The following is a 12,201-nucleotide window of genomic DNA, read 5'->3' as shown; positions in this document are numbered from 1 at the left end:
GACCCTAGCAACCATAAAGCGGTTGAAATTTCAAACTGGAGAGCTGCTAAAGAAAATTGCTGTATTTTAGATAATGATCTTATTTTACCAGCCCAGAGGTTCAACAGCCTTAAAATTGTAATGATCCAGGCCTTCATGTTTGTCCCTAGCTGCTCCCTATCTTGGATCTTGTTAGGCCATATTGTGCGTGTCAGTGGCACTGCACATGCTCGGTGGGCTCTTGGATGCTGCTGAGAAGCTAAGCTTATGGGTCCTCTGAAGCTCAGAAAGTGAGGTTCTATCTGACATTGGAGCTACATTGCTTATTATTAAATCAATTCTGATGCAGAATATAGGGGTGCGGCTTCTACCACTTTACTAGGTCTAATCAGATTCTTAGCTCTTCTTTAAAAAGGTATATTTTTAACAGCACAATAATAAAAGCAGGAACCTCTTATGGCAAGAAACTATGGCAAAATATTTTTAGTCAGGGAACATAATGTAATAATACAAACCTGTGACCCCGACCCCCAGTCAGTATAGCAGGGTAGTGTGAGACAGATACAGTGCCCTATGCAACTAACTTCCTCCATGTTCTCAGTTCAAACTTCCAATTTCCAAACTGTGTTTCTGGGAGCAAGGTCAGCGCACACCGCACTGGAATCTTCCACTGCATAACTGTTAAAGCGAAAGCTCACCGTCGCCCTTTAGTATGTTATAGGTGAACCTATCCTAAGCAGCTTTGCAGTTGGTCTCCTATTCTGCCTCTGTCAATTATTGTATGTCCTTTTTCCAGCCTGCAAGTGAAGATGCCATCTGGTTGTCATGGTCCCTGACCCCTACAGCTAAACAACAGTTTGACTGTAATGTTTTTATTTCTGCTAACTCTTTTTCCATTTTCATAAAGGGGTTGTTCACCTTAAAGAAGAAGACATTTTGGCATTTTACTGCCAATAGTTTAGGTGCAGTACTGCAAGCTAGAATGCTATATTTATTCTTTACCATACCTGAGTAAACAGCCCTAGAAGCTCCCTCTGTTTGTTTAAAGGAGAAAGAAAGGTAAAAACCAACAGGACAGGAGAAATATGGGGAGACTTAAGGGCACTATTGAGAGAACTGAAGGTTTGCCTGCAGCTTGAGATTAACTCTTTATTAGCCTTTCCTTCTCCTTTAAGATAGTAGCTGCCATTTTAGCTTGGTCTCAGTAGCTTCCATGCTGGAGCTCTAGCAGCTGGTAGCTCAAATTACACAGCACAGTTGGGAGGGGGCAGGGAGTGAGGAGCAAACTGAGCAGACTCGTCCCTGTGCTCTGAAGGATTTTTATGAGAGAAAGTCTGATACCAAAGAACGTGTTTACACAAAAGAAAAGAAATCCTGTGTTTCTTTTGATAGAGGACTTACGTGAGTGATTATGGCTATATTTACATAGACCTTTCTGATAAAGCTTACTTAGTTTTTACCTTTCCTTCTGCTTTAAAATAAACATTTGCTCTGAGAAAATTTGCAATAGGTCTACACTTCACTTATTTTCTGTGGTTTTTTAACTATTTAGCCTTTTAGTCAGCAGCCCTCCAGTTTGGAATTTCAGAAGGTACCTGGTTGCTAAGGTTCAAACTACCCTAGCAAGCAGGCAGTGGTTTGAATGAGTAACTGAAAGATGAATAGGAGAGGGGCTAAATAGAAAGATAAGTAATACAATGTAGCAATAAGAACAAAATTGCAGCCTCCGAAAGCAATTTGTGGTTTTGTCAATGACACCCCCCCCCCCCTTTGAAAGCTAGAAAGAGCCAGAAGAAAAAGGCAAGTAATTCAAAAACTATAAGATATAAAAAATGAAGACCAATTGAGAAGTTGCTAAGAATCAGACATTCTATAATGTACAAAGAGATAACTTAAACCTGCCCCTACCTATACAGAGAGGTTTTTATGACCTGGACATTTCTTGTTACACCCCCCTTGGCTGCACCCTACCGGGTTATATAAATACTAAGTGTTGCTGGAAAAAAACATAACCACATGGCAAGATGGTAGCCCTTGGGCTGGAAGAATAGTTTTGAGAGAATATAACCTTTAAAAACACGAAAAGTCACACTATTTTGTAGTGCTGGGCGGTATACCGGTTTAACCGGTAAACCATTTTTTAAAAAAAAAACGGTATGAGTTTTAAACATACCGCTATACCGGTATGCGCGCCTCCTGCTGTTTTTCTCCAATCACATCCGGGTTGCGCCCGTGCGTACGTGACGTCGGCGCGCACGCGACGTCGCTAGGACGCATCACTGGAGCTGGAGGAACCACAAGTTGGGTAAGTTCTGCTGGGGGGTTGTGGTTGGGGGGGTTGTGGTTGGGGGGGCTGGGGGGTTGTGGCTGGGGCTGGGGGGGCTGGCTGGGGGGGTTGTGGCTGGGGTTGGGGGGGTTGTGGTTGGGGGGGTTGTGGCTGGGGCTGGGGGGGTTGTGGCTGGGGTTGGGGGGGCTGGGGTTGGTGTTGGGGTTGTTGGGGGGGGCTGGGGTTGTTGGGGTTGTTGTTGGGGGGGGGGGGCCACCAATATTTATTATTTATTTTTTATTTATATACCGTCAAATACCGTGATACCGATATAATTTTGAAAAATACCGTGATATAAATTTTTGGTCATACCGCCCAGCTCTACTATTTTGCCCCCCTAACTTCATGACACTAGCCCTTTTTTGGGGGGGTGGGATTTGTATATGTTCCAACCATGCACCTGATTATGCTCAGGGTCGGACTGGGCCACGGGGCATCTGGGAAAAAAAAAGGTGGACCCCCCAGCGGCCCAGACCAGATCCCTGTCGCCAATCCCCCAGCCGCCAGTGTCCCTCCCCTGACACGTTGAAAGTAAGTTTTGCACTCAGGGGAGGACATGGGGTGGGGGGTTAGGTGGGCACAGTGCAGGGTGTGTGGGACATGGCAAGGGCACCTTCAGGGGTGCAGGGCCCACTGGGGCTACTGCCTCAGTCTGACCCTGATTACGCACAGCGATGTGTAACTGATGTAATTATGGGTGGGTTTTAGGTCTTTTTTAACAGCGAAGGCAGGGGCGGGCCAAGCCGACCGGGCGCCCTAGGCAACCCGGTCGGCCAACTCCGCCCCCCCAACGACGCATGCGCGCCAAAGCACAGGAGGAGGTGCAGGGGGGGGCGGTGAGATTAGATCGGTCATTGCCTCCGCCGCTAATGACAAGCAGCGGAGGCAATGACAAAGTAGCACTAGGGGTAGGCAGAAGAGATGCCTGCCTGGCGCCCCCCAATCGTTGCGCCCTAGGCAGCTGCCTCTTCTGCCTACCCCTAGTTCCGGCCCTGAGCGAAGGTTAATATTAATTAAGTTGTGTATTATGGGAAGCATGGGGGGGGTGGATTCAAACAAAATAGGCAGAGTCCGAAAAAATGTGTGTTTGTGTACGTCTTTTTTCTACCTAACTTACTATGTAATAACAGTGGTCACCACAGTAACAGCCCAGTCTCACTCTAACCATAATTTGCACTGAAATTAGTGTTAACTCCAACTGAAAAAGGCCAAAAACCCATCCAAAATTACCTCAGATAAAGGCAGTTTTGGCCCAAACTGTGCGTGTAGTCAGGGCATATTGGAAGGTTAATTTTTATGAATTACAGGTGCAAACATTGCCTCAGGAGTAACTTCAGCAACATTTGCGTTCCTTAGACTAGTGAATGCCGCTTACTGATTGGTTGCTATGCGTTACTGCGAACGGAGCAAACTTGCAACCTGCTACTGCATTGCCCCTTGTTAGCTAATGAAACTCCACACCCCTGGCATACAAATTCTATTTATTTAGTGCACACTATGCCAATTTGCCCCGGGCTGCACATAAATACCCGAATAAGTAAAACCCACACTGTTCCAATGTTATGACTCCCTGTAAAAGCTAATCACGTCCACTGCTTTTTTTCGTTTTACACCGACCGAATGACTCCGCCACGGCGAGCTGCCAAGCACCAGCAAATCAACAGCAGCAATACACCTGCTGGCGCCCTCCCGCTCTCTCTGCCCAGCGGCGCACCTTGTCATTGGGCAACTCGGCCTGACGCAGGGCGTGTGACGGCTGCGCTTTCGGAACTGGTTTGTCCTGTGGGGCTTGCTGTAGGGAAATGGTGCTCAAGGCATAGAGAGGCTGGCAGCGCTTGGTCTCAGCAGGAAGAGACGCGCAGCACTGGAGGTCAGTACCCGGGGTGCTTCTGGCAGGTGTGTGGGGGAAGTGGGGTGCAGTGTGCGCAATGGGGGACCTGTCACAGCTGCGTTCGTCCATGTGCATGGCAGCGTTTGACAGCCCTCGGCGCCACAGCTGTTACATAAACTTCAACATCTACACATAGCAGCGCCGTGCAGGGCATACTGGGAGTTGTAGTTTAGAAACACGCAGAAGAAGGCTGCATATCCCTGGAGATAGCTGTGTGATTATAGGGTATCTGTGGCCGTGTGTCCGGCTGTCAGGCTTGTGTATGGCTGGCTAATGCCATAGTGAGTGTGACTGATGCGGGGGGGTGCCTGGGAGCTTCTGCAAGTGTAACATATCCATTTCTCTTCTCAAAGCAACAGGCCCAACACTATACTAACACCATTACTGTCTGCTATAGGGCTGGGCTGAAATGTGTTTGCCTTGGGCCCTCTGGTTCATAGGGGGCCCCTTAGGGGAAGACTGGAAATAGATGCAGTGTGTGGGTTGCTTTGGACACATGGCTGGATTTACTGCATTTGTTTGTATCCACATGTAAGTCCTTATTAAGGCCAAGTGGATTAAAGGAGAACTTAAGGCCAAGAAAAGATTTTAGCTGGAAATGCTCTGTTGAATATACTGAACTCACTGTACCTAGAGGTTTAACAATCCTATAATTGTAATGATCTAGGCCTTCAACGTTTTCTCCATCTTGGATTTTGTTAGGCCAGCTTTAAGTGTCAGTGGCATTGCACATGCTCAGTGTGCTCTGGGCTGCTGTTGAGAAGCTAAGCTTAGGGGTGAAACAGAAAATGAGGTTCCTCTGTCATAGAAGCTGATTCTTAAATTGAGGCAGAATGCATTGGTTTCTGATCTGCCGTGTAATTGGAGTCTGAATTAGCCTTGTATTGTGAAATTAATGTTTTATATATAGTATATTGTGAGTGGGTCCCTAAGCTCAGGTTATAGTGTGTCATTTATATTCTATATATACAGGATAGTGTGACATTTATAATCAATATATACAGGATAGTGTGACATTTATATTCTATATATACAGGATAGTGAGACATTTATATTCTATATATACAGGATAGTGGGACATTTATATTCTATATATACAGGATAGTGGGACATTTATATTCTATATATACAGGATAGTGGGACATTTATATTCTATATATACAGGATAGTGGGACATTTATATTCTATATATACAGGATAGTGTGACATTTATATTCTATATATACAGGATAGTGTGACATTTATATTCTATATATACAGGATAGTGTGCCATTTATATTCTATATATACAGGATAGTGGGACATTTATATTCTATATATACAGGATAGTGTGAGTGGGTCCCTAATCTCAGGCGATATTGTGGCATTTATATGCTATATACAGGATAGTGTGACATGTAAATGCTATATACAGTATAGTGACATGTATATTCTATATATACAGGATAGTGAGACATTTATATTCTATATATACAGTATATAGTGAGTGGGCCCCTAAGCTCAGGTAAGTGACAGCAGCACAGAGTATGGGCAGGGAATCAGCAGAAAAGAAGATTGGGGGCTATTATAGGTCAGGTGGATCTTGATTACACTGCCAGGGTCCTGGAACTGAATAAGATTAAGCTCCTCCCCCAATAAAAAAAAAAAGAATTGTCAGACCATATAGCCGGGCGCTTGGCTGGCCTTGAGGGCCAGATGAAAGAGCTTTCCAAACAATAATGTAACCTGCTGCTGTTGGAGAACACATTCCCCTGTGATTGCTCTGTAATGTTTTCCTTTTGCATAGTCACAGGGGAATTAGCTAGCGGGATCAGCTGGGGACTGGGCCATTATTCAATTACTGAGAATTTATGCTAAATCCTCGATGTCATGGCCTGTTATCATAGGTGGCTCCCAGGTTAGCACTGTCTGTAGAACTGGGGGTCCTGGGTTCACACTTTAAAAAGGGCCTGAAACGTGTTGTTACTATATAATAAAATGTGTTGTTTATCTTTTGAATTAGCTTTTAGTATGATATAGAGCGTGCTATTCTGAGACCATTTTCCATTGCTCTTCATTTTTTATTATTTGTGGGTTTGGAATTATTTAGCTTTTTGTTTAGAAACTCTCCAGTTTGGAATTTCAGCAGCTATCTGGTTGCTATACCAGATTATTATTACCCTAGCAACCAGGCAGTGGTTTCAATGAGAGACTAGAATATGAATAGAAGAGGGTTTAAATAGAAACATAAGTAATAAAAAATTACCGTAACAATAAAATTGTAGCCTCATATAGTAGTTTATGGGCTGCTAGGGACCCTATTTTAGGGTGAGGACACACGGAGCTACTAGTAGCAGCTACTTGTTGTGGCTACAGAAGCAGACAATTCTGATCATTTACAGATAACTGTCTGTGTGTTTTAGCAGAGGCAATTCTAAGTATTGTCTATGGCAGGGGATTTTCTGGCGTCAAGTAGTTGCTTCTAATAGAAGAAGATGGTCCAAATAATTCAAAACCTATAAAAATGAAAAGTTGCTAAGGATTGTCCATTCTATAACGTAATAAAAGTTAAACTTAAAGGTGAACCGCCCCTTTAATACTGGTCTATGATATATATTGGCTACACAGTTTTAAAAATCAGCTGGGTGGAATGATGGAATCTGGCAGCCGCTTTTTTCTAAACACTAAAAGCTTCTTTTTGTTGTCCTTTAGAATAAACAAAATTATACTTTTACCCTAGTATGAATTGAAACCACAGTTAGTATTATGTTCTGGGAGTTGCAGTTTGGTTGCTTTAATGTGGGACATGTCTTCTAAGCATACAAACTGCAATTTCATGATTGGTGCTTTAGTGTAATGTATGTGCAGTCAGTCTCAGCTGCGTGTCTGCACATTTTATCTTTTCTAAAACAGGGCAGTGAGGCATGTGAGGTGTGTGTGTATATACAGGTAAAGGATATATTATCGAGAATGCTCAGGACCTGGGGTTTTATGAATAATGGATCTTTCCATAATTTGGATCACCAGACCTTGTCACTAAAAATCAATTGAACTTTAAATAATCCCAATAGGATTGTTTTACCACCAGTATGGATTCATGCAGCTTAGTTACCATCAAGTACAATGCACTTTATTATTACAGAGGAAAAGAAAATCATTTTTTTAAAAATTTGAATTAGCTTAAAATGGAGTCTTTGGAGATGGCCATCCCCATAATTTAGAACTTTCTGAATAATGGATCCTTTACATATATATGTCAGAGGGAAATCATGTATTATTATTAGTGATAATGCACCCCCTACTGTAAATGATAAGGATATTAGAAGTCACTGAGGGGTTCTGTGCCCATATAAAGGCACAAGGCTGCAGGCTGAGTTATACAGGGAACTCTGAGTATCACTCATGTATTATAAGGGATAATGTACCCCCTACTGTAAATGATAAGGATATTAGCAGTCACTGAGGGGTTCTGTGCCCATATAAAGGCACAAGGCTGCAGGCTGAGTTATACAGGGAATTCTGAGTATCACTCATGTATTATAAGGGATAATGTACCCCCTACTGTAAATGATAAGGATATTAGCAGTCACTGAGTGGTTCTGTGCCCATATAAAGGCACAAGGCTGCAGGCTGAGTTATACAGGGAACTCTGAGTATCACTCATGTATTATAAGGGATAATGTACCCCCTACTGTAAATGATAAGGATATTAGCAGTCACTGAGGGTTCTGTGCCCATATAAAGGCACAACGCTGCAGGCTGAGTTATACAGGGAACTCTGAGTATCACTCATGTATTATAAGGGATAATGTACCCCCTACTGTAAATGAGAATGGGGTTTGGTGCACGTTCATGCAGCAGCACATGCTGATAATCCAGCGTTACTCGTTCAAGCTTGGTTAACACGCAGGTATCCAGTGGCCGGGGCAGAGTCATAACAGGAAGAGGAAGGCAGGTGAGTTTGGGCAATTCTGTACTGATTGTTATTACACATCACACCCACAGGGATGGGGCCCTCTGTCATTACCACAAGCGTGCCAGTTCCTGCATACTGGTTAAATAGTGCTGAGTTTAAGGAAAATAATAACATATAGTTACTTTAGCAAGAGCTACTGTATGTATGTATGTATATATGTTGAGGTTACCAAAAGGGATCTCCAAAAAGGTAGAACATAGGTTACATTCAGATCCCTGATGCTCAGAAAGGACCCTCACAGATGTAAGTGAAAGATGGTGTATTGGGCAATGTTAGGGTTACTACTTGGATGGAATTTTACTGTTCTGTCTGCTAAAAAATGCTGCGTGATAAAATGTATTCATATTGGATAAAGGTTTTTCTGTTCCACAAAAAGTGGCAACTCCTAGGCTGCATGGTCTGCTTCTTGGCACTGTAACACAGATACTGGGTGCCAGTCATTCATAGCCAGAACACTATATTGAACAATAGAATATACCGGTAACAGATAGATAAAAATATGTGCAGTATAACTAGATGCAAAACCAGAATCAGTAGTAACAGTGTAGACTGTTACACTCAGGAACCCATGGGGGGGACCTTCAGTACCCCAAGGCTATCCCTTTGCAGTGCTGGCCCTTACGGGCACTGATAGCCCTTGCCACAGAGTAGCAGTAGCCAACTCCCCTCCAGTTCCCAGCGAAAAAATATGTATAAAGACGGAGCACTCCAGGATCTCTTTTCAATAAAAAATCATCTTTATTCACTTGTCCATAAAAACATCTTTGTTGAACTACAACTCTAGCCCTCCAGTTCCCACATTGCTTTGCATCCTTCTTCACAGCTCTGCTACTCTGCTGGATTGTGCTACATAGTTTCAAGAGTTAGAACCAGCACAGCAGAGACCAGAAAGAGACGTGTTGCTAATGCTACCAATAGCATTTACGTTTAGCAATAACTTTCATTTAATAACTTAATAACAAAATATTGGGCGGCTTTGGTTCAGCAGCTGGTGATGACTTGCCTGATGAGGATAATCCAATAAGCTGCAGGCACACAACACACAAGCAAGATAAATAGTTTGCTTTGGCATTGTAATGGGAGTGTACCCGTCACAGCATTGTTCGGCATCTTGACTAATTGTGCTGCTGGCACTTGGGAAGCAAATGAGAGTTATGTGTTCCACTGCAGGGGCCATACCATTAATACGTGGGAGTGTAACATGATCTGAATAGAAAGATGTGTAATAAAAATTAACAATAACCATGAAATTGTGGCCTTAAACATCTACAATTTGACTGCTGGGGTCATTGACCCTGTTTGAAATCTGGAAAAGAAAGCAAATAATTCAAAAATAATTAAAAAAAAATATATAAATAATATAAATATATCATCATAACAATGGGAGACCATGTGATCTAGATTCTAAAATGAGAATCCTCTGGCATCAAGACTAGTAAGTCAGAAATCAGTGGGAAAGGCACCAATAAAGGGATAATTAATTTTAAAATGAACTTTTATTATGGTGTAGACAGGCAAGTAGTCCTCCTATTGTTTATTGCAGTATTTACTCCCGGTTTTGGTATTTAAACTATTTCTAGGGCTTATTTGCCCTTGCAGTCAGGCAGCAGTTTAAAGGTCAGAGTAGTCAATGAGTAGCAGAGGGCCTGAATAATATGATGAGCAATAAAAAAAATGTATTTATCTTTTTTGTTTTTTTTTTTTTTAAATGACCAGTGAAACCCTTACAAGCCAGTCTGTTTGCTGGGTACCAGCCAGTAACCCCAACACCCAGAAAGTGGCTTACTGGCTGCAAATAGGAAGCTAAGGCCAATTAAAAAGCACATCCATTTATAACATACTTAAATTAAAACCGTAGGTTAACTTGCCCTTTTAAGCACAATTGAATTATTATTTGCTACAATCCCAGCCTGAAGGGCAGTTAGTGAAAGATTTAAAGCAAATATTTTTATTTGCTGATTTAGATATTTTTGAAATGATATCATTGCAAAAATGAGCTTTTTCATATATCCGTAACAAACCGCTGGACCTCAGAGGCGGGGCTTGAGCCCAAAAACTACAAACCCAGGCACATCAACATGACCTGAAGAGGATTTGATACAGGCAGCATATTTATTGTGTTATTTACAGTCCTTTAGCTGTAAGGAAGTGCCTGACTCTGCACATTATGGCTTGTTGGCACCTGTAGAGCAGAAGGCTTTACCCAACGCCACGCATGGCTGGTGTAGATTTCAAAGTATACACATTGCATCAATGGCAGTCTAAAAAGACATTCTGAGATGTGAGTTCCTAAGTGGAATGCCAGCAGTAATAACTAAAAACTTTCTTTAATAAGTCAACCATTCAGGAACTCATTCAGGGTAGGTTTCATAGTAAGGGGTTGCTATGGCAAGCAGCCAGTTCAGTTCTGTTTGCTGTTTGGGACTTGCCTAGCTTGTTTATGAAGGAAGCCAACAGATGGTGACATGGAGATGGAGAACCTATGATGGGTCTTGGTGGAGCCAGAGATCATTACCTACAATCCATAAATGGTGACGGCTGTATATTCCCAGCAAATAGAGGGATATTCCTGGGACAGTGTGTATAGGAGAATATCCCCACTCCGTTCCCAGAATTCTCCCTTACTCATATAACATTCTGTTTATCTTACATGCCATGGCAGATGGGGCATGTTGAGTTGGTTTCAACAGGAGTACTTAGCTTGAGGTGGTCAATAAATGAAAGGCATTTCCTTTACCATATAGATAAGTCAATACTGACTGAACATCAAGCCACTTCATCTGGCTTCTAAGACTCCATGGCCATATTGATTCCACACAAAAGGGTCAACCAAAAAAGCTTGCAAATAATTGACCTAATTTTAGGGGGAATGGGGTCACGGACATTCTTTGGCAATGCACTGTAATGTAAATGCACAAGTTCAGTCATGCTTTTACAAGTCATACGTTTTGACTTTTTTGTTGTTTTATGCACTAAACTGGGAAAACTTCTGTTCTGACAGGCCCACCCTGAAGCCCACTGTATAAACAAACCCCTCCCTCCCCCCAGCTGGAGCCTTAGTTAGGCTTTGAAATAAGGAATAGCTCATTATATGGAAGTCTTGTCATTGAACTGGTTTTGTTTTAAGTAGCTTTTATGAACCAGGAAGTTGGAATGGATCTTAGTTTCAGTTTTAGTTTTTATCCTGTGTAATGCAATAAATAACACAATATATGGATATTTCTGAACTGATTCAAGAATGTGTCACTTACAGTAAAAAGCTAATATAACTTCCCTTTAAGGAATATATATATATATATATATATATATATATGGCTTTATTTATTTCTGTCACTGAATTGTTACAAGAATAAAACTGAAAGTCGTTTCACTTTCCAACATCCTATGGTTCAACTGTTGGAAGAGAAGAGGGGTTTGTTTATACAGAGCTTGTTATTTATTCCCAGTATTTATAGCAGTAATGCAGTTTCGCAGTGCTTTACAGAGATTATACATCATTCACATCAGTCTTTTCCCCAGAGGAGTTTGTTTACCGGAGCTCTGGTTTCAGCATAGTCCGTTCCATAGTGGGTGGTGCTTTAGGAAAGGGAATCCGAGGGTATGTAGACTAAACCCGAGTGTTGGTAGGGTTGTGAGAGCAATAATATAGTTGTTAAAAGTAATAATTGGTGGCCCTCTGGCACTGAGACTTGCACTGGTAATCAGCTGGTTGCTTCTTCTTGTTTCAGGAATCTAATAATATCTATAAAATCTATGTAACGGTCCTTTGTTTTGCTTCTTCCCTTGCCTCCGTTTATATGGGCTATAACACACTTGGGCCACACTTGCAATGAGAAGTAATAACAGTTCTTCCCACTTCTGCTTTTAATGAAAGTGCAGTCTCAAAACTGGAACTGGGACCCATTGGGAGAACTGAGGAGTTCAGCTGCATTCCGGTTATTTGTGCTTTGCACTTACTGTGGTGAAAGTGGGAACCCCCTCCATTGCCCAAAGCATTTCCGAACACTATTTGCCTGACCCAAATAGTTACCTGCAGGGTTAAAGAAGAAT

The 12,201-nt window shown here is 42.2% G+C and overlaps 1 protein-coding gene across 2 annotated transcripts in view; it reads left to right on the top strand.

Moving 5' to 3' along the window:
* The first annotated feature begins 3,992 nt into the window (after positions 1–3,992).
* Positions 3,993–12,201, top strand: part of itsn2 (intersectin 2) — a 71,798-nt gene continuing 63,589 nt past the window's right edge. The window contains exon 1 of one of the 2 annotated variants that reach the window (XM_004918186.4): positions 3,993–4,175. The gene's annotated coding sequence lies outside the window, so the exon portion shown is untranslated. The remainder of the gene's footprint in view (positions 4,176–12,201) is intronic. The other variant, XM_031902996.1, reaches the window with a different exon arrangement.

Source organism: Xenopus tropicalis, chromosome 5, assembly GCF_000004195.4.
Source record: "Xenopus tropicalis strain Nigerian chromosome 5, UCB_Xtro_10.0, whole genome shotgun sequence".
Lineage (NCBI taxonomy): Eukaryota > Metazoa > Chordata > Amphibia > Anura > Pipidae > Xenopus > Xenopus tropicalis.
This window is presented reverse-complemented; position numbering and strand designations above follow the sequence as displayed.